Genomic DNA, 22,715 nt, shown 5'->3' with positions numbered 1-22,715 from the left:
TAGATAGATAGATAGATAGATAGATAGATAGATAGATAGATAGATAGATAGATAGATAGATAGATAGATAGATAGATAGATAGATAGATAGATAGATAGACTACACACAAGAAAAGCCACAGGACCAGTTGGAGTCGGTCCTTGAGTTCTTAAGGCCTGTGCTGACCAACTTTGGGGTGTCCTCTGTCATCTCTTCAATCTGTGCTTAATACAACAACAACAACATTTATTTGTATAGCACATTTTCATACAAAAAATGTAGCTCAAAGTGCTTTACATAATGAAGAAAAGAAAAATAAAAGACAAAGTAAGAAATTAAAACAAGACAACATTAATTAACATAGAATAAGAGAAAGGGAGGACAGAAAAAACAAAAAAAAAAACTCCAGACGGCTAGAGAAAAAAAATAAAATCCGCAGGGGTCCAAGACCATGAGACCGCCCAGTCCCCTCTGGACATTCTACCTCACATAAATGAAACAGTCCTCTTTGTATTTAGGGTTCTCACGGAAGGACTTGATGACGATGGTCATGCAGACTTCTTGCTTTTAATCCATCAATGTTGGAACATCACGGTGCTTTGAACAGATGGTGGTGGCACAGGCCACCACCACAAAGAAACTGGAAAAAGAAACAGAAGAGAGAGTAGGGGTTAGTACGGATTTTAGAGCCACCATAAATAGTTATTATAATGAATTGAATATACAGAGTATCAGGATTAAATTAAATTAAATGCACCAGAAAGTGCTGCTGCTATGGAAAGCAACCTACATTGTTCCTGTTTCAAAGAAGGCAGGCACCTCTTCATCTAATGACTACAGACCAGTGGCACTTAAGTGTCACATCATGAAGACCTTTGAGAGACTGGTCCTGGACTATATGAGACCTTTTGTGGTCAACCATCTGGACCTACTGCAGTTTGCCTATCGGGCAAAGACTGGAGTGGAGGATGCAATTATCTATCTGCTCCACAAGGCTTCTTCTCACCTGGACAAAGCTAGCAACTCTGTAATGATTATGTTTTTCGATTTCTCCAGTGCCTTCAATATCATCCTGCCATCCTTGTTAAGTGGTAACTCAGAGGACGCAGGTGGATGAGCCTATAGTGTCCTGGTGAGGGACTATCTGTTGGGCAAACCGCAGTTTGTGAGACTCAAGGACTATATTTCTGAAATGGATTTGAGCAACACTAGAACACCATAAGGAATAGCCCTGTCTCATTTTCTCTTTTCTCTGTATATCTCTGACTACAAATATAACACCAAGTCACTTCCAGAAATTCTCAGATGATTCTGCACTTATGGGGTGTATTGATAAGGGTTGGGTGAGACCAAGTATAGGAGTCAGGGGGAGAACTTTGTTTCTTTGTGCAACTTAACAGCAAAACCAATTAACTAGTTATTGACTTCACCACACCAAAGAGCCTCTATGTCAGGACAGAAATTCAGGGAGTGAATGTAGAGGTGGTGCACTTCTACAAGTACTTGAGGGTCCACATCAATGATGAGAAGGACTGATCTTGTAACACAGAAGTGCTATATAAGAAAGGGAAATGCAGACTCTTAGGAGACTGTGTTTCATTAAAATGAGTAGTGACATCCATTACATCTTCTACAACTCTGTGATGGCCACTGCGATTTTCTATGTTGTGCTGTTCTGGGCTAGTAACATCACTTTAAGAGTGGACCCCCCGATTCAACAAGCTGATTAAAGGGAAGGCTTAGTTATGGGACACATTCTGGACCTCCTGGAGGTTGTAGCGAAGGAATTAAAACAAAACTGTGTGCCATTATGAACAATGCTGCACATCCTTTCTCCGACACACCAACACTGACGATTTTCAGCCACCATAGTATTCAGCGGAATTGTGTCAAGAAACATTACCTAGGATCCTTTATACCAACAGCAATATGTCTACATAATGCCTCACTGTGACTGTGACAGCCAAGTCAGAACTTTCCTTTCTTTTTAGTTATTGTGGTGTGTGTTCAGACTATAGTGTGTGAGAGTGAGTCTATGTATTCATCTATACATCTATCTATTTAAAGAACTTCTGTAAAAAACATAATTCCAAATACAGTTCTATCTATCTATCTATCTATCTATCTATCTATCTATCTATCTATCTATCTATCTATCTATCTATCTATCTATCTATCTATCTATATCTTTGTTTTGCAGTGTTTTGTGAATTTTGTCATTCTTCCTGTTCTGTTGTTTGTTCCTAGTTCACATTTTTTTATTATTTATTATTTATAATTATAAATAATTGTACTTTATAAATATGCCACTGTCCTTTTCCATATGTGTTTTGGACATTTGGGTGCAACTCAAAAGGCTTATATTCCATCTGGGGGTATTCCACGAAGTGCATTTATGTAAGTGAAAACAAGCTGAGGAAGTCTCACTTGAATAAACCATCTTTTCTAATTTAAACTCAAATCGGTTCTACGAACACCAAAGGTTTCTTGTCACTGAAGACAGGCTGAGGGAATTCACAATTATGTGCATACTTATGGTATATTTAGGCAGGCCAGATAATCATCAATAACACCTATCATTGTTCAAATAAGACAGAGGAGGATGGTATATCTACAGATGGAATACGTGTGAATTTAAGCGTGAAACTGATGGGAGGATGATATATTATTGGACAGGATGAAAATGCTTGGAATTTTATTGTCCTAAAGTAGAAGAGCATGTAACAGATGCAGTAGCGGTCTTTTCAGCAGTTGAAATAATACTTGAACTCTAATAAAACAAAGGAAATGTGTTTGCTATCAAGAAAGTAAGGGAGGATGCACAGCAATCCATAGCAGGTCGATGCCTAACCACATTACTGTACTAACTAATTTCAATACATAATTAAATGTTAATGGCATTATTCAAACTGAAAAAGTTTCCATTTAATAGTCCAGTTTAATTGTAGTTTGTGAACATCATACCTCATACACTTAAAGTAAGTAAGTAATCAGTAGCATTATGAAGTGCATTTGACAACAGTTGAAAATTATATACAAGAACACACTTCAAAATTATAAGAATATTCAGAAAATTTATATGCAAACATATATTGCACATTTAGCAACTGTGGTGGTCGGCTGGGGGTTGTGCCTAGTCGCCATAGCTGGACGGACTAGAAGAGGGATTGTGCCTTCCCAGGACCACAAGAGGGCAGCCGCCCCACCTGGTATGGGGCCACGGGGTTCGAGCATAGAAGCTCAACCCTATCAGGGCCGGTGGCCACCGGCAGGGGGCACCTGGACGATTGTGCGGCCTTGGACGTCAGGAAGTCAATCAGCAAACACCTGGAGCACATCCGGGTGGTCATAAAAGGGGCTGCCTCCATCCAGTCATTAACTGCAGTCGGGAGGAAGAAAAAAGAGCTTGGTGGAGAGGAGTGGAGGCGGTGAAGGACCGCTAGAAGGCCCGTGAGAGGGTGTGTGGTGCAGGGGCACCGTGTGCTGTGTGGACTTTATGTAAATAAACGCGTGCTTTTTGTAAACATTCAGGTGTCTGTCCGTCTGTGTCTAGGGCTGGTTTCCACACAACCAAAAAGAAATATGCAGCTTCGACCAAAATGTCCCAGTGTCACTCCTGCTAATGGAGTTTGGCCTCATCAGAATGGCTGATTGCACAATATAACTTGCCATACATGTCCATGTAATTTAAAGGACTGATGTGTGCATTGATGCTATGAATAATTTGTGTCTTACTAAGTCAGAATCTAATGAGCTTGGAAATGCCGTAATTTGCACATGAGTACAGTCTATTGTGCCTATGATGTCGGGGGAGCCTAAATATCTTTGGACTGTTGATAAATGACTATGCATAGATTTACTAATTAAAAAAATAAAAAAGAGATGCAAATGTTTTATATAATGATCAGGTATTTGCTGTTGATTTCTTTCATTTAGGCTGGTACTACTGGTTCACTGCTGTTTTTGAAATATCTTCCATCATCGATATTAGATCAGGGGTCAGCAAACTGTGGCCCGTGGGATACTTGTAGAAGTATTACACATTCAGGCCCTCGTAAGGTTATCTAAGAAAGATGCTGCTGCAGTTGGCAGGTGCAATCATAGCAGACGACAATTTTGTTGTCCTGCACACACAAAACCGATCCCCTAGCACTTCAACAACATGTACTGCTTAAAAAACAGTGCACCTGTTCTGTTTGGCACCCCTCTATTTATTCCCAATCCCCTCATCTCAACATCCTAATTGCTGGTTTTCATCAAGTGCGGGTAGAGTGAAATTCTTAGTCATCACCACGCCATGGTGGTCTGACCAGCCCTGATTTGCATACCTCTTTCCAGCTACACATGTGGCACCCTGTTTTGTTGATGTAGGTGGTTACAATATTAACAGTCTGTGCAGAAGCAAACAGTTTTATGTTTACAGTCCGAACAATGTCAAAGTGAAATGCCTTTGCTTTAAAACTACTCTTTTACCTGTGTTTGTATTAAAAGCTGTCAAGGTCGACGTTCAAAGATTTATAATCAAGCCATTGAAAATATTTTAAAAGCTACTGTTTGTCAGTAACACACATATATCCATCCATCCATTATCCAACCCGCTATATCCTAACTACAGGGTCACGGGGGTCTGCTGGAGCCAATCCCAGCCAACACAGGGCGCAAGGTAGGAAACAAACCCTGGGTAGGGTGCCAGCCCACCGCATAACAGACATACAATACAATACAGTTTATTTTTGTATAGCCCAAAATCACACAAGAAGTGCAACAATGGGCTTTTAAACACAGGAGCGCCGCAGGGCTGTGTGCTTGTATTCCTTGTTCACCCACGACTGTGTTGCAAAACACCATCATCAAGTTTGCAGACGACACAACCATCATAGGCCTTATCACTGACAACGATGAGATGGCCTACAGAGAGGAGGTGCTGGCATTGAGTAATTAGTGCCTGGATAACAACTTGTCTCTTAACGTCAGCAAAACCAAGGAGATGATCGTGGACTATCGGAAACAGCAAGGCAGAGAACACCAGGCCATCTACATCAGCGGCGTAGAAGTTGAAAGGGTTAACAGCTTCAAGTTCCTCAGAGTAAACATCACCGAGGATCTCTCATGGACCCTTCACATAGACACTGTGGTTAAGAAAGCTCGCCAGCGGCTCTACTTCCTGAGGAGGCTGAGGAAGTTTGGCATGAATGCCAACATCACCTCAAACTTTTACAGGAGTGTGGTCGAGAGTCTGCTGACGGGCTGCATTACTGTCTGGTATGGGAGCTGCTCTGCCAGCAGCCGGAAATCACTACAGAGAGTGGTGAAGGCAGCAAAGCACATCACGGGCAAGAGTCTTCCTGCCATTGAAGACATTTACCTCCATCGGTGCTTGCGTAAGACAAGCAGCATCATAAAGGACCACAGCCATCCAGCACGCCAGCTGTTCTCCTTGTTACCGTCTGGTAGACGATGCAGGAGTCTGGCTGCTCGGACTACAAGACTTAAGAACAGTTTTTACCACCAGGCCATTCGACTCCTCAACAGCAACACCTGAACACTTACATACACTTACATTACACCTACATTGCATTACATCTACATTGCAATACTCACACACAAACTGTACCTGCACACACTCTGAATACTGACTGGAACATGCACCTGCACTTTATGGAATATGCATCTGTACTCATAAAACATTATCTGTGCAATAACTGTCATTTGTACTTGCTGCTCATTCAACTCATATTGCTCTATAACTTCTTTTAAAACGTACATATTTTATTTTATATGGCTTGTCTATTTTTAACTTGTAATTTTTTTTAATTATTTTTTTTTTTAGCTTTATTAGATCTAGGCTGAGTGACTTGTTTTTCTCGTCATACACATCTCATTGTATGTTGACCCTGTGTTAACCTATATATGACAAATAAACCTAAACCTAAACCTAACAGGCCCTGCCTTTTGACAGACCCCCAGCCTTGACTCTCTAAGAAGACAAAGAAAAGCTTTAAAAAAACCCTTGTAGGGAAAAAATGGAAGAAACCTTGGGAAAGGCAGTTCAAAAAGAGACCCCTTTCCAGGTAGGTTGGGTGTGCAGTGGGTGTTAAAAAGAAGGGGGTCAATACAATACATTACACAGAACAGAACAAATCCTCAATACAGTATAAAAATAAAAAATTTACAAGTTAGGACCAGAATTTAACAGTAGATGATATCACATAATATGATTTGGATTTGTTCAGAGTCCTGGAGACCTCAGCCATCAAGCTGCCTCCCCCATTTGGCCATTTCACAGCTGAAACAGCGCTGGGCCAGCCAATCCGATGAAAGGACCCCTCTACCCCACGATTCCTGCGATCCTCCATCAGGGATGACTTTACCTTAGGCAGGCAAAACAACTTGGCAGGTGGGCCGTGGCACCAAGTGCCACATTTGAGTACCGAGAAGAGAAACAGAATAGGTGAGAGTAAGTAACAAATTTAAACTATCGTGTTACTTATGTTTTAGTACTAATGACTAACAATAGAGATGCAGTCTGTACAGTTAATCAGCAGCTCTAGTCAGGATATGCTAAACTTGAAGTAGTGAGTCTTCAGCCGGGATTTAAAAGCTGAGACTGATGGGGCATCTCTTATAGTGGCAGGCAGCCCATTTCATTGTTTAGGGGCCCTGTAACTAAAAGCTCGACCTCCCACTGTTATTTTATTAATCCTTGGAACCATAAGCAGACCAGCATCTTGAGATCTTAATGTGCGCTCTGGTTTGTAAGTCATGATAAGTTCAGACAAGTAAGCTGGACCTTGGCCATTTAATGCTTTATATGTTAAAAGTAGGATTTTGAAATCTGCCCTAAACTTAACCGGGAGCCAGTGTAAGGATTTAAGAACTGGATTTATGTGTTCGTATTTTCTTGTTCTTGTAATAATTCTTGCAGCAGAATTTTGGATTAACTGGAGGCTATATAAAGAACAGTTGGAACTTCCAGTGAACACCGCATTGCAGTAGTCAATCCTACTAGAAATAAAAGCATGAATTAATTTCTCAGAATCCTGTTTATTTAGAAAGTGCCTTAATTTCCCAACATTTTTAGGATGGAAGAAACATGATTTGGACAACTTTGTAATACGCGCTTTAAATGACATGCTAGAGTCAAAGATAACTCCTAGACATGTGTGTAGTGGATACTTTTTTTAAATGCTATGAATGTAACAGTAACAATCTTAATTTGTAATAAGTGCATTATAAATATTTAAAATATTTTCTTTATGTTTATGTGTTTGGTATAATCTAGGGTCCTCTGTGAATGAATCAGTAATCGCACGGTGCAAGATATGTCTTTTAAGATGCTGTGTCGATCAACTTGGAGGCACAAGTATTACAGATGATGCATTTTTTACATTATATTCAAGAATGTTTCAATAATCTTGGGCCAATAATGTTGTAATATTACTTGTTAACTTAACAATCTTCTACCAAAGTGGCCCCATTACAAGTGAGCGATAACTTACTTTCATTATTGGCTATTTCTAACCACTTTAATGGTCAGGCAAGAAAAAAAAATAAGTTAGTTTTAATCCTAATAAAGCAGCCCTTCTTGGCAGAAATTACCAATGTAGCTAAAATAAAGTCTGATATGTTTATAGACTGTGAATGGCAGGAGTTTGCTTTATCTTTGTAAAATATGCAGGGAATCCCTCAGCTTGTCATTCCATTTAATTAGGAGTTGAGCAAGAACTTGTGTGTTTCCAGACAACGGTGTCTGTCTTCATTACTGCAAAGAGGGCAGTAACTGAAGCATTCACTTGTATGTGTGAAAAAAGATACAAGCATCTCAACGGGAAAACAGCCATTTATCTGGCATAATTCAAAACTACTAGCAACAGCTGCAAACAAATTACTGTAAAACTGAAGGCAGTGTGAGACCGAAACAAAGACAGAAGTGTTTACAAAATATTAAAATCTTAGGAAATTGTACAGTTTATTAGGTTACAGTTTCCTGATAATTATGTTGTATCTATTGAGGCATTATTCCACCATTTTGAATGTTTATTTTTAACAGTAAAAGACACATTTTCATGGTAATTGATAATGCCACAAGCTAAAAAGATTACAAAGTAGGTTTTATATTAATTTATTAATCCAGTCATTCATTTTCTTAAATTACTTATTACAATACAAGATCAGGGAAACAGTTTTGTTAATGTCTTTGAGTACAAATTTATAAAGGCAGTGTGGCCTACAGGCTAAGGTATTTGATTATAAACCACAAAATCACTAGTTTAGTCTTCTATTGTATCATCTGTTAGAATGTGTTGCTGATAAGGGAGGTGATGAAGACACTCAGAGCAGGAGGACTGACCTATATGTGTTGAATGTGACTGGTGAATTTCTGTTGAACTGACTCTATAGCAAGGGTCCCCAACTTCGGTCCTGGAGGGCCGCAGTGACTGCAGTCTTTCATTCTAACCTCATTCTTAATTCATGACCTGTTTTTGCTGTTAATTAACTTCTTTTGAATTCATTTTAACTCTTTGAGGGCAGAAATGCGAAGCAGAGCAGCTGCTGGCCACCAGAGACGACTTTACACAGAGCTAAAGGCAGATCTGGCGAGACAGTGAAATGGATGCGCAAAACAAAATACTCCATAGAGAACGTTTTGCGTATTATTGCTGAATCGGACTCTGACGTATCGCTCTCTGATTTTGATACAAGTGATCTTGAGATCGAAAACAAAAGTGATGTTCCAGTATCAGCTGATCATAGTGCTGAATGCGTCCGTGTAACGGCTGGCAGCTGTGTGAAGACACTACTATATGTCATTACAAGTCAACGCCTGCCTCAAAAGAGTTAATTGACTTGTTTTTTAAGATTTGTTCCCCAAACTTTCTTCATTGTTCCTCTAAATTGCTTAATTTCTTCCCTTAAACAGAATATGAAATGTGAGGTGAATGTGCCAACAGAAGACCAACTAAGCCAGGGCCTATTGTGGTGTTGTATCGAATTGCCTGTGCAAAGAAAGCTCATACAGTTGGAGAAGATCTGATATTACCGGTGACCAAAGACACATTCCGGGAATAGTTTGGTGAGGAAGCTGCCACTAAAACTGACACTGCCCATTTGTCAGACAACACTGTGTATAGACGGATATCTGACATGGCTGAGGATGTAACATACCAATTACTTGAACAGGTGAAACACAGTCCTTGGTTTGCTTTGCAGTTGAATGAAAGCACAGATGTACCTAACCCAGCACTGTTTATTATCTATGTCACATTTATTGTTGATAGAAAGTCTGTTGAGATGCTTTTCTTCTGCAAAGAAATTTAGGGGAAGACAACAGATCAGGACATTTTTCAAGTTTTTGATGCGTTAATGCAAGCAAATTTAATTAACTGGTCTTATTGCATGGGCGTCTATAAGGATTGTGCCGCTGCCATGATAGGCAAGCATAGTGGAGTTGTCATGTTAATAAGATTGTTCAAATTTTAAATAGTACCAAAGCACATCGCCTTAAGCAAATGCTGTTTGCCAAACAGTGCGGTGACATGGGCGACAGTTTTGAAAGCCTTGCATTCTGAGTTCCAGTGGCTGTCTCGTGGAGCAGTTTTACGATGAGTATCTGATCTCCACGAAGAGCTGCATCAATTTCTCTCATCTGAGAACTCCCAGTTTTCTAGCTGTTATGATAATCAGTCGTGTGCTCTGAAGCATGCGTATACCTTGAATCAGAGCATGCAGCGCTGCAATCACATCATCATTTAGATCGGATCAGAAATCCTTTTGAGTCTAGAATTGAAGAGGATTGTCTTGAATCGAGGTCACAAAAGGAATTATTTGAAACTAGCAAAATACCCACGCTTTGCAGCAGAGAAGTAGTGTGTTAAAGAGGTTATGAAAAAGAAAAGGAAACATTTTAAAAATAACGTAACATGATTGTCAATGTAATTGTGTTGTCATTGTTATGAGTGTTGCTGTCATATATATATATATATATATACACACACACACACACACACACACACACATAAACATATATATACATATACATATATACATATACTGTATATACATATGTACATATACACATATCTACATATACACATATATACATATAAACATATATATATACATATACACATCCACATATATAGGATGTTAGCAGATTGTGAAAATGCAATAATCTATCATTACCCTGTCAGAATTTTGGAGCAATCTCAGAAACGAATACTCAGTGTTGAGCAAAAAAGCCACCCAATGCCTCTTACCGGCCACTTGCAACAACATACCTGTGTGAAGCAGGTTTTTCTGCATTGAAAGTACTGAAAACTAAAAACAGAGCACATCTAAATGTGAAAAATGATGCAAGATTGTCTCTAAGCCAGCTGCAACCCAGAGTGGACAAAATGTGCAAGAATATCCAACCCCAAAAGTCTCACTAGGCCTAGGTTGAGTTTAAGTTATTCATTTATTATGAACAGTCTATTTTTTCCATAGTAAAAGTGCCTTGTTGTGTATAGTTTTGTTACATGCACTTAACAGGTAGTAGGTCCGTATAGCAGTTTAATATAGACATGTGGGATATGTCATTTGTTGGAAGGTGATAGGTACGGGGTCCTCAGCCAAAGGTAAGTCTCTTTGGTGGGCTCGGCATGAAAAAGGTTGGTCACCCCTGACCAAACTCATAAGTATTGTATTATCTGTTTATGTGTATTGTTATGCTGTGAGGTTATATTCAAGAGTTGGTTTACTGTTTGAGTATTGAGAAAAGCCAAACAAAATGACACCTTTTATTGGCTAACTAAAAAGATTACAATATGCAAGCTTTCGAGGCAACTCAGGCCCCGTCTTCAGGCAAGCAACTTTGTTTGTGATGGGTGTTTCGAATACTTTAATGCATTTTTATATAGCATTTTTTAATCACCAACATTGATTGTGTCCATTACAATAGATACTTTCAATTTAGGCATTGTATTTGTTTCATTCTTAAACGTTATTTTGTCTATATATGTAGGTACAGTGTCCTTGAGTGTTATGAAGGGTGCTAATAGATAAGTTATTTTTATTACAATTATTATTATTATTGTTATTTTAAAAGTAATTGCTTTAAATTTCAGATAAATGTACATAAAGGTGCAAACTGTTTGTTGTTTGTTTAGTGTATGACCCCTTGGATTTTTAGCATCAATTGTGCTGAGTTTATCTTAAGACACTTGTGAAAAGAGAAACATGGATGGGATGAAGAAGTGAAAGGCAAGTATGTTCAGAAATGGAAAAAATAAATTGGTAACTTGAAGGTAATTGTGCACTATAAAGTAAGCAGATGCATCAAACCAGTAAGGATTGGACCAATAAAGTCCTCACAAATGTACCATTTTGTAGATGCCTGTTAAAATGTTATGGAATATTTCTTGATTAATGGAAAAAGCAAGAGACACTGTACATTCTTAATGGGAAAGTCAAGAGTGACACTGTTGATGCAAGACTAGAGCTAAAACTGCTTTTGTGGCAATTAAAATGGATAAGATGCTAAAAGGCGAACATCAAATACCCTTTCAAGAATTTGCATTTTGAACTGTTAGCACCACGGTGCTAAAATACATGAAATGAAAGCACTCCTTTCAAGGTGTTTGTTGCTAACAGAATCACAGTGACACAAGATCATTCACAACCTTCACAAATAATCATTTCTGCTGAAATAGCATTAAGGAAGACTGAGCATAGAAAGCTACATCAAAGGCAACACATGGAAACAAGAACTTTCTTATTAAAGATAGAACATGAATGGCCAAAAAGAACAAATTGAATGGATTCATTCACTGAAAATAATAGAGATTATAAGCTGTTTTGTTAAATTCATATGTGCAGTGGATATCACTGAACCTATAAACTAAGAATGGCTATGCTTGAAGAAAGCTTCGCCATGGGATCCTGCAGCCAGAGAAGATGTCCTTTCAACAGGCACAACCAACCTTTAAAATCACAGGCTCAGGTCCCTACTGTCACCACAGGCTCCCAGCAGGGCTCCCTGCCAAGTCTCACTCCTTCAACTCCATTTGCCATTTCTCAGCCTTATGCGGACGTCCTACTCTAGCACTGGGTCACTCCTGCTACTTCAGGTGCACTCAGCCAGAATGACTCTTCTCAGCCCCCTTTGAGTGCCAGCCCACCCTCCTCCAAAGGTTTCACGTTCCCGGCTACCTGCCTGCACACTACTGTGTTGACTCCTCTTGCTCACTCACTGCCTTCGCCATCTTCACTCTAATTTACCCCCACATCTTCTCTCCTCGTTCTTTCTTTTTCCTCCTTCGTCTTGCACTTTTCCTTTTAAAACCCTGTGGAGCGTGCAGGTGCGGAATTCAATACTCTGGCATAAATGAGGGAACAGGTCAATTCCCCCACGTGGGTACTTGAATGCGGGATCACCTACACCCACATCCGCCTGGAGCCACTCTGCCATACTACCAACATCCTATCTGAAAATATGAGCGTGTTATTTATTTATTCATCTAAAATGCACATGCCACAGACCTGCTACATCACAACAACACTTGACATACAATTGGTTGCATTTCATTTATTATTTGAGTAAATGCAGGTTAAGTGACTTACCATATATACTTGCATTTAAGTTATCCCGCAGATAAGTCGGGGCTTGATTTTACCATATAATTTCCGGTATTTTACATTTTCGGTTGTATAAATTGAATGCGGATTGATCCAAGAGATTATGATATGCTAACACCCACCTGAGAGAGTAATCACAGAGCAACCTGCCTTTTTTTTCGATATATTGTGCATACGTGACCTCACAGTAATATCCGAACTATTCCAAAGCGACGTTTGTACTGTTTTGTGTTGTGTGTATCTCACACCCTCATACACCTTTATCGTAAGAGCATCCGTTATCTGCAATGGAGTGTTTGATCAGATGAAAATATGAAGTTGGTTTTAAATGAAAAGTCGTTGAAGTTACGAAAGAAATTGGTAACTGCGCTGCTGCAACAAAATTCGATGTGTCTGAGAAACTGGTGTGAGTTTGGAGGAAGCAAGAAGATGTACAAAAAAAAAAATTAGGTGTCGTATTTTTGAACGGGTGTATAAGTCAGAGTCTGATTTTATGATCGATTTTTCGGGTTTCAAGACCCGACTTATACACGAGTATACAGTATATGGTACTTATGTTTGCACAGTATCAGAAGTGGGATTTAAACCCACAACCTCAGGGTTTGAAGTCCATAGCCTTATCCAACTATGCCATGCTGCCTGCTTAGTAGTACATGGCTGATTTGGTTTGGTAAAGATGGACTAAACAGCATTTTCCAATACTTCAATTGCATCAGAAAGGACTTACACCAAAAACAAATTTTGAACCAGGAGATACTATTTTGATAATAGATAGATCTACATATTGCGGTTCAGGAATAATCGATTGAGTCATCAAAAAAATGTAAAAACACCAAGGGTGCAGTCAGGAGAGTATGTGTGTAGACAAAAAGCACCATACTGGACAGAGTAGAATATCGAGACCATAAAACATGCAGCTACAATGACCACAGAATGACAAGCTTTATTTTCCGGAAAACCAGTTCTTAAATATTTCTTCTTAATGTGCAGGTGTATGTTACTTTAAAGTAAACTACCATTTGGACTACAATGTCACCAGTGTTGGAAATGTCACAAACAGTCCTCAGTTATTGCGTTGTTCTTGCAGTAATCCACTTTTACTGCTTGAAAATGCACATTTTTTCCTTCTGAAGTAATCAATTTTTTACCTGAAGTATATTTAAATTGTTCTTTAATATCTGTAACCTTTTTAAGTATAACATTTTGACACAGCTATAGCTATTGTGTTAGTTATTATGTATCTACATATACCTGTTCCTTTTATTACATGTATTGTGTTAAAATTAAAGGCAGTGAAACAAGAATTCATTACACTATTACACCTGTCCGTAATTTAGCAGCCAACATGGAATACGACTTTTATAATTCCTTTTCCTACTTAACATGAGGAGTGGCAACATTACTTCCAAATGCAGAGAGCTGATTTATTATATTGTTTTTGCATTTAGACTTTCTTATCATCTGCAGGAGACCAGGTACAAACACTGGCTGGTTTGTTGTCTATGAGGGGTCTGCTTGTTCACCCTTTGTTTTAATAATAATAATAATAATAATAATAATAAATCTGTCCTCTCTACCCTTCGTAGGCTAAAAATTGACGTTGATGGGATCCTGGTTGAACCCTGAGCGTCAGTCTGTAATATGGGTGTCATCTTTGACCAGCTTTTTACTTTTCAACCACACATTAGCTCAATTGTAAAGACGGCTTTTTTTCATCTTCGTAACTTTGCTCATCTGCATTCTTTCCTCAGTGTGCAGGATACTGAAACAATCATTCATGCTTTCATCACTACCCGCCTGGACTATTGAAATGCATTGTTTTACGGCCTCCCAACTAAATATATCAATAGATTACAATATGTTCAGAATTCTGCTGCTAGTCTACTTACACAATCTAAAAAATCTACTCTCATCACTCCTGTCCTTTATGATTTGCATTTGTTACCAGTCTTTTCAAGAGTCAAATATAAAATTATTCTTCTCGCCTTTACAGCCCTTCATGGTTTAGCCCCTCATTATCTGTATGAGCTGCTGGTCATTTGTTAAGATCATCAGACGCTAACTTACTCAATGTACCTAAATACAGGTTAGTAACTATGGGTGGCAGACCTTTCAGTGTGATAGCCCCTAAACTTTGGAATGCTCTTCCTCTCAGCCTTCGCGAGGAAAAATCTATTATTTATTTCAAAATCCTGTTAAAAACACATCTCTCCCATGAGTATTATTCATTTTCTTGTATTTAATTTCTTTTGTATTGTTAATATGTTTATTGAATTGTAAAGTGTCCTTGAGTGTATGAAAGGTGCTACATAAATAAAACTTATTATTATTATTATTAATAATAATTCATTACATATATGTATCACTTCTTTCACTACTCAAAGCACCATCACACAGGGAGGACCCGGGACACAAACCCATGATCTCTTTACTGTGAGGCAGTAGCACTACCACTCTGCCACCTGTGTGGTGCATTCTGTTCGGTTCGCCTACCACATCCAAATGACATGTAGGCAACATCGCCTTATGGCTGTAAAATGGTCATGTTTGTACAGGTGTGTTGTAGATAAAATGTGCACTGCCTCATTTTGTCAGTGTTTTAGCGGCAAAACAAGGATTACATTACTAAACAAACAGACCAAACAGAGATTCAGAAATCCAGCTGCCCTGCCCACCTGAATTCCAGAAGGACCCTTATTTGAGCGAATGAACAATTCTGCACCCCTTACTGTTAACCAATATTTGGTCATCTTACTTTCTGAATTTCTCCAGTCACATGCAAAACGTATCTTTAAAGTATATAATATCCAGGGTCAGGTTAGTTGTGGTGCAGGACAATCTGGATCCCTGCCTACATGCATCTCTTGTTATAATATGACCCTGGAAATCATTTGCGTTTTACAATGAGGTACTTCCAGCAAAATCCCTCAAGCTAATCCTTATCATTCTACATGGATGTGCCGAGTACTTTAAGCTTTCTACGACCACACTGAACCACAGGGAAGTTTTCATACATGGCAACATTGGGCAGAATAGTAAGGAAGTAAAAGCAATCTTTGATATGTGATTTGTTTGACTCTCAGCAGATGTTACTGCTCTTCTTTTTCTTCAAACTATTATGGCGGTTATCACTTGGTTTTCTGATTACTTTACCTTAAAACACTTCACCACAGGTCACTTTGCTATTCTATATTTAAGTTTAATAGAGTGCGATCTTTGATGTTCAATAAACAAAATAATGACACTTGATTAGGAATTCTGAACATGTTTGTACAAAGTCCTGGAAGATTATCAATATACGGACTTGTGAGGAATGTACTTGTATTGCAATAAACTTTTCTGGCCACCAGTGACATAGCCACTAGGTTGCCACAACCTAACATTTTTTGAATTTTCCTGACCATATCAGGCTATATTACTTCTTCTTGTCTGTGTAGTGAAGTGTCTTGTCTTCTTAGTCTTTCTCATTCCTCATCCTGTAATCGCCTTTTGCAATGTAGTTGGCACTCAGCAGTTGTTGCTGTTTTTCTTTTTGCCATCATGGTGCTCATTACTTGGTTTCTTGATCACTTTGCTGTAAACATGCAACCACAGGTCACTTTGTCATCCTTTATGGACTCCAGGTTGACACTACCTAATTTTTACATTCAGGATTACTTCTTTCTTGTCCATGTTTCAATGTCTTGTCTTTGATGATCTTCTTGATTGTTTGCAGGTTTTATATATTTATACAGTAATAGCTAGCTATGTTAATGCAGACAGGTAACAGAAAAAATTCAAAAATATTTGATATCAGATATCTCTTGCCTTACATGCCATCAGCATTATATACTCTGTATATGAGGTGTTGCAGCCATGCTGATCGCTATCATAGTATACAGATCTTCATACTTCAGCATTTGCTTCATCAGAAAAAAATGCTATTCATAATTTCTCCAACAGTCCAGGCTGTGGAGTCAACTGTTTATAATTCAATTTTTTTTAATCATCAGAATTCATAACTTTTACAGCCAAATACTATTTAATTCAGTCTCATATATGGATAGTTGTAATAGGAACAAAAAGGTTTTATCTGTATTTTTATTTATTTATTTTTTTACATGCAGTACTAAAATAAGAAAGAATTTTAATAAATGGTTATATACCATAGCTGTGAATGTTCTCTTAGATAAAATACAATTAGCCTTAGAATAATATTTAGGGATAAAGCTTGATGAGCTGTGAAACAAGGGCTTCACCTTCAATCTGCTGTTCCTGAAATTTTTGTCAGCTTTAATTAAAGCTGACAAGCGACATCAAATTCTTGACAGGGAAGAAGTGGATCATTAATGGTAGGCTTTATGGATTTTCTTATTGTAAAGACATGTTTAAAAATATATTATTACATGATAAAATCCTTGGCTGTTTCAAAATAGGTAGCTATTTGGAATTCACATAGTACTGTATAATTAGAAAATGTACACTTTCCTAGATTAGCATTTACACTTAGGAGAATATGTAACTGATGAAAGAAAGCAGATTTGTTTTTAAGAAAACAAAGATTGCGACTTGGCAGGTAAAAGCTTGGGGGAGGGTTTTTCCAATTTTCAAAAACGTATACTTCCCTGTTTGAAATTCTAAACCATCTGCTGACAGCTCCTGTTTTATTTGTTCTGATAGGAACATCATTTTCTCCATTTCAATAAATCAAGAACTCTTCAACAGCTGCCAGTGGACCGATCACTTGCCATCCTTGACTAACAATTCCATTAAAAAGGGAAATCAGAAGAGAACTGTTATTGACAACTGCATTAAAGACTATTATCTACTGGAAGCTATTCTGTGAATTAAAAGCAGTGTACGTTAAAGCTTTAGATAACGTGAAACATTTATTGTGCTTGTGTCACATCCATTAAGGCTGATGTACTTCATGTAAAAGAAAAGGCTGTTATAGTGATGAGTATGTAAAACTCCGGTATTATGACTTCTGAGAAAATTCTGCAAAAGCATTACACATGGCCACAGTTTGTCACATATTATTGCTTAGTGTCACGGTGTCTAAATGAAACCATGAAAATAAAAGTGAGTCATATATATTATAATAATTTATATCGCAGATCAGCATTTTATCCTGTCTTTATGCATCAATTTCATGAACCTGTTTCATTTTTTTAGGATGGGCAGGAACCAACTCAGGATGTGTCCTTGATGCACAAAGAGCACATTCGTTTATACTGCACCAATTTAGAGTTTCTGAACTATTGTAAATACTGTTGAGATGTGTGAGGAAAACCAAGTTTACAAGTTGGTTTCTTAGCTTCCAAAGGCTCAACTTCTGTCAGTCATAACCTAAGCAATAATGGCCTTACCTGGTGTCAGGAATACAACATCCATTAGAATCAGGATTGCATAAAATGGGAGTTGATGTAATGGTTTTGCTTGTTTTATAAGCATGATCATGTCAGCTTCAGGGGAATAACAACTTTTTTAAAACACATTTTAGTTACGGTCATGATTGGGGCAGGAACAAAACGAAAAATTATACAAATGCAGTAAATCTCAGCAGCTGATTTAGAAAGGCAGGAAAAGGGAATAATTAACCATCTGTACATTAGCTGACTAGATAATTATTTCCTTAAGTAATATATCATATTTGGGGGGTGGGAGGGCAGCTAGTTATAATTTGTACTTCATATTTAGTGGATTGGTTATTATTCCCTTTCCTATATAGCACATCTCACTGATGTTGAAAATGGGAGTAATAATTGCTGGAGAAAACAAAATATTGTTAATATAAAGCGGCTCTTAATTTGTGCTGAAGCTAACCAGAGCTCAGCTCCTGTACCTCTCACTTTGAGCCCTTTGTGCTCCTGGATTGCAAAGTCTGCATAAAATATTTGTTTAATAATGTTAGTAATCTCTGAATAAACAAAGTTTATTTCAAAGGCTTATTTTAAATTTTATGAAGAATAGGTTACATCATACTTACCTGTTTTTTGTTTGGCTAATGTGATAAAGGAAAAATTGTGCTATGAAAACTGGAAGCTGCACAAATGAAAATAAACTGTCAGGTCAGTGTTGTTAAAAAAAATAAATAATGCATCAGGTGAGGATGCTGATAAAAAGTTGAGAGATAAAAGGAACCGGAGAAAAGCAATGGGAACAAAGACGAATCAGATGAAATTGGGGAGAGTGAAAGCTCCAATACGAGTGTCTGCGCAGAGCATGGACAGCTGGGTAATTTAAGATTGCAAGATATCCAAGTAAAATAAGAGTTTATATGTGCAAGTTGTGGTCATCTGAGGGAATGACAGGTCATGACAAAATAAATGTTGGGGCACCAACCCAGCCATCCTTGTTTACTTCAAATAATAATAAAAAAAACAAGCAAACGATGGCATTATAACAACAAAAAATTATAGGCTAATGCAAGAGTGGGGCAAAGTAATTCCGCTTTTAGATAATAGAGGATTTCCATCTCTTTCAGTTGCTCGGTCATAAAGTGATGCCCACTTTCAGGTGGTCATGCTTTTATGGCCCAGGGACGGAGTCAGTTGCCCTCACTAGCCAGTTTCTTGGTTCTCAGCCTGGGGTGGAATTACATACCTGGCAGGAACTTGAAGGGTGACTCTCTGACACACGTGTGATAAAGTATACATTTCAGAAGATCTAATTTCAAGTATTTAAATATTCAATGCTGACAGCGCTGTGAGCGCTTCATAGGAGGGTTGTGTGGGCTTTCCCATCAGTTTATCCCTGCTTTCTGGAGGGGTGTTAATTACTCATTTACCTTATTCTAACCTTGGAAAATTAAATTGGTAGCTTCTCTAAAACAAGACAGACACCTCCTGGTTTTCAGTTTTAAGTTACATTTAGTTAACCCTTGAGTTACATGCATATATATATATATATATATATATATATATATATATATATATATATATATATATATATATATATATATATATATATATATATATATATATATATATGTATATATATATATATATATATATATACTGTATATAGTCATAAAAAATGACACGAAGTTATCAAAAGATTTGGGGCAGTCACCCGTGTAATGTGCCCTGGCCGCAAAAGGGTTAAGTAACTGTGTCCAGAACATAACTAACTGTGGTTTCCAAAGATGGCGGCTTTATATGCCGAGAATGGAAGTGACTTCATCAAAGGTGCCGGGACCAGAAGTGACGTCATTTCCCATGGATGGTCTGCAAGGGATTGAAAAAGAAAGTCAGTGCACTTAGCTGCCCCCTGGTCTGGCGTGGAATTACTATCATTCAGACCTTTTAGCTGTCTCCCAATCACATGTGTATAACATATATATATATATATAATTATATATTGTGGCGGATAACCTTGCCCGGCCGGGACACCTCTTCTTTATATGGTTCAGGGGAACAAGCATGGACTGAACAGTACCTCTCATGGGATGCTAGATGGCAATCCCCCTGGGTGGCAGTGGTGCCTCGGATTTCTGCAGGGCTCCATTGGCGATGGGGTCCTCTACAACCCTGTTGGGATCTGGGGGTGCTGCCTGGGGGTGCTGCAGTTGCTCCTGAGCCCGTGTGGGTACTTCCAGGTGGACTATAAAATGAGCCGGCAGCCACCACTCCAGAAGCCAGAGTCGGGAGGAGTGGAGGAGAAAAGAGGAAGAGTTATTTATATTGTTGTGGTAGTGCTTATTGGGACTGTGTTGTGCCTGTGGGTAATGAGGAAAGCGTTGCCCACAGGCGAAGAAAAGAAAAATAAAACATTTATTCGTTTTATCAGTGTGCTTCCTGCCTCTGTCTGTGTCGGGTTAAGCACTGGTATAGTGGCTTTGTCACAATGTATCCATCCATCCATCCATCCATTTTCCAACCCGCTGAATCTGAACACAGGGTCACGGGGGTCTGCTGGAGCCAATCCCAGCCAACACAGGGCACAAGGCAGGAAACAATCCTGGGCAGGGTGCCAACCCACCGCAGTTGTCACAATATATACCGTATATATATATATATATTGTGATGGACGACCGGCTATGGACTCCGGTCGCCACCCCCAGGCCGCTAGGAGGAGCCCTCCGGACAGCATGATGGTGCCCCGAGTTCCAGCAGGGCCTCATGGACTTTGTAGTTTCTATACACAGCCCTGCTGGATACCTTGGGGACCACCGGGAGTCGCTGTAGGGGGGCTAGTGGGCTCTTGTGTGCTCCCGGGATGAAGAAGAGGACTGTTTGCCCTGACCCGGAAGGAAATGGACTTGTGGGTTGTGCCAGAAACCACTTCCGGGTCGGTTGGATTTTTTTTTCTCCCTAAATAATAAAAACCACCATTTACAAACTGCATTTTGTGTTTACTTGTGTTATATTTGACTAATGGTTAAATGTGTTTGATGATCAGAAACATTTTGTGTGACAAACATGCAAAAGAATAAGAAATCAGGAAGGGGGCAAATAGTTTTTCACACCACTGTATGTTTCCTGCATTAGAAGAAAGCACACCTATTTCAAACAATGTTTTCAAAGTCCAGAAAACCATTATATCTCAGCCAACAACTTACCCTTTTCTTACATCCTGAAAACATCATCCATGATTCTCCTATCCCCTCATTCACTGCACCTAGCATCAGATAATGGAACATTTTGTTAATGTTTTAGCCTTTCTTCTTTTACAAATCATCTCACTGTAATTTCAAAAAGTGCTTTTGTTTTAGCATATCAAAATATTATATAATCTCTAATCTTATTATATACTGACTCATCTTGAATTTCTCAGAACTTGTTTATATTACAGAAACCTTTTTACTTTTCCAGTAAAGATTTATGATGAAATTAAGACCCGATAATAGTGCTTGTACTACTGCTACATACTGTAGGTCCTTAACGGTATTGTCCAGGTCTTTACAAAATAAAACACAATGCTGTCTTATTCATTTATATATAAAAGAATATTTGACATGGTTTATCATTTCATTTTAATTAATAAACTGCTTACTATTTGACTAACTCTCAAATTACCCTTATAATACATGCTAAGCCGTTTAAACTATCCATCCATCCATCCTCTTCCGCTTATCCGAGGTCGGGTCGCAGGGGCAGCAGCTTGAGCAGAGATGCCCAGACTTCCCTCTCCCCGGCCACTTCTTCTAGCTCTTCCGGGAGAATCCTAAGGTGTTCCCAGGCCAGCCAAGAGACATAGTCCCTCCAGCGTGTCCTGGGTCTTCCCCGGGGCCTCCTCCCGGTTAGACGTGCCCGGAACACCTCACCAGGGAGACGTCCAGGAGGCATCCTGATCAGATGCCCAAGCCACCTCATCTGACTCCTCTCGATGTGGAGGAGCAGCGGCTGTACTCTGAGCCCCTGTGACTGAGCTTCTCACCATATCTTTAAGGGACAGCCCAGACACCCTGTGAAGGAAACTCATTTCAGCCAGTTGTATTCGTGATCTCGTTCTTTCGGTCACTACCCATAGCTCATGACCATAGGTGAAGGTAGGAACATAGATTGACTGGTAAATTGAGAGCTTTGCCTTACGGCTCAGCTCCTTTTTCACCACGACAGACCGATGCAGAGCTTTAAAGATGTTTAAAGTAATATACACAAATCCTTACTCAGGAAGTTCACTCTTGGGCCTGTTTTCTTTTTCATTTACTGACGCAGTTAGGCTTCAACTTTCGCAATTCCAGGATTCATCTGTATGTTGATGTCACAGTTGTTGATCTTCGTACTGCTTCCTTGTCCCCATCAAATAAGAACCAGCATGAATTCATCTGCTTTCTTCAGCTGGCTCGTCACATTTATTCTAAAGCCCTTGTCACACTACATGACTTTTGCAGTGATTTTTAGTCACAGAGTTCATCTACAATATCTTGGTGAGTTAGGGGAAGCTGTGGCACTCTTGCATTACTGTCAGTTGTGAAGTTTGATATTTCTAGGAACTAAATCAACAGCTGCAGGGATGGGCTCATGGGAGAGTTGACAACCAATGAGTGCTCACCTGGAACTTGCATACATAAAAATATGAACACAGGTGTTTTGATCCAAGCAAGAAGAAGACAGGCTCTTTAGTCTGACATCACAATGTAACGATTTGTCTTGAGCACTAGCCTGAGAGAACTGCTACCACTATTCTGACCTAG

The sequence above is a fragment of the Erpetoichthys calabaricus genome, chromosome 17, assembly GCF_900747795.2.
Source record: "Erpetoichthys calabaricus chromosome 17, fErpCal1.3, whole genome shotgun sequence".
Classification (NCBI taxonomy): Eukaryota; Metazoa; Chordata; class Cladistia; order Polypteriformes; family Polypteridae; genus Erpetoichthys; species Erpetoichthys calabaricus.
This window is presented reverse-complemented; position numbering follows the sequence as displayed.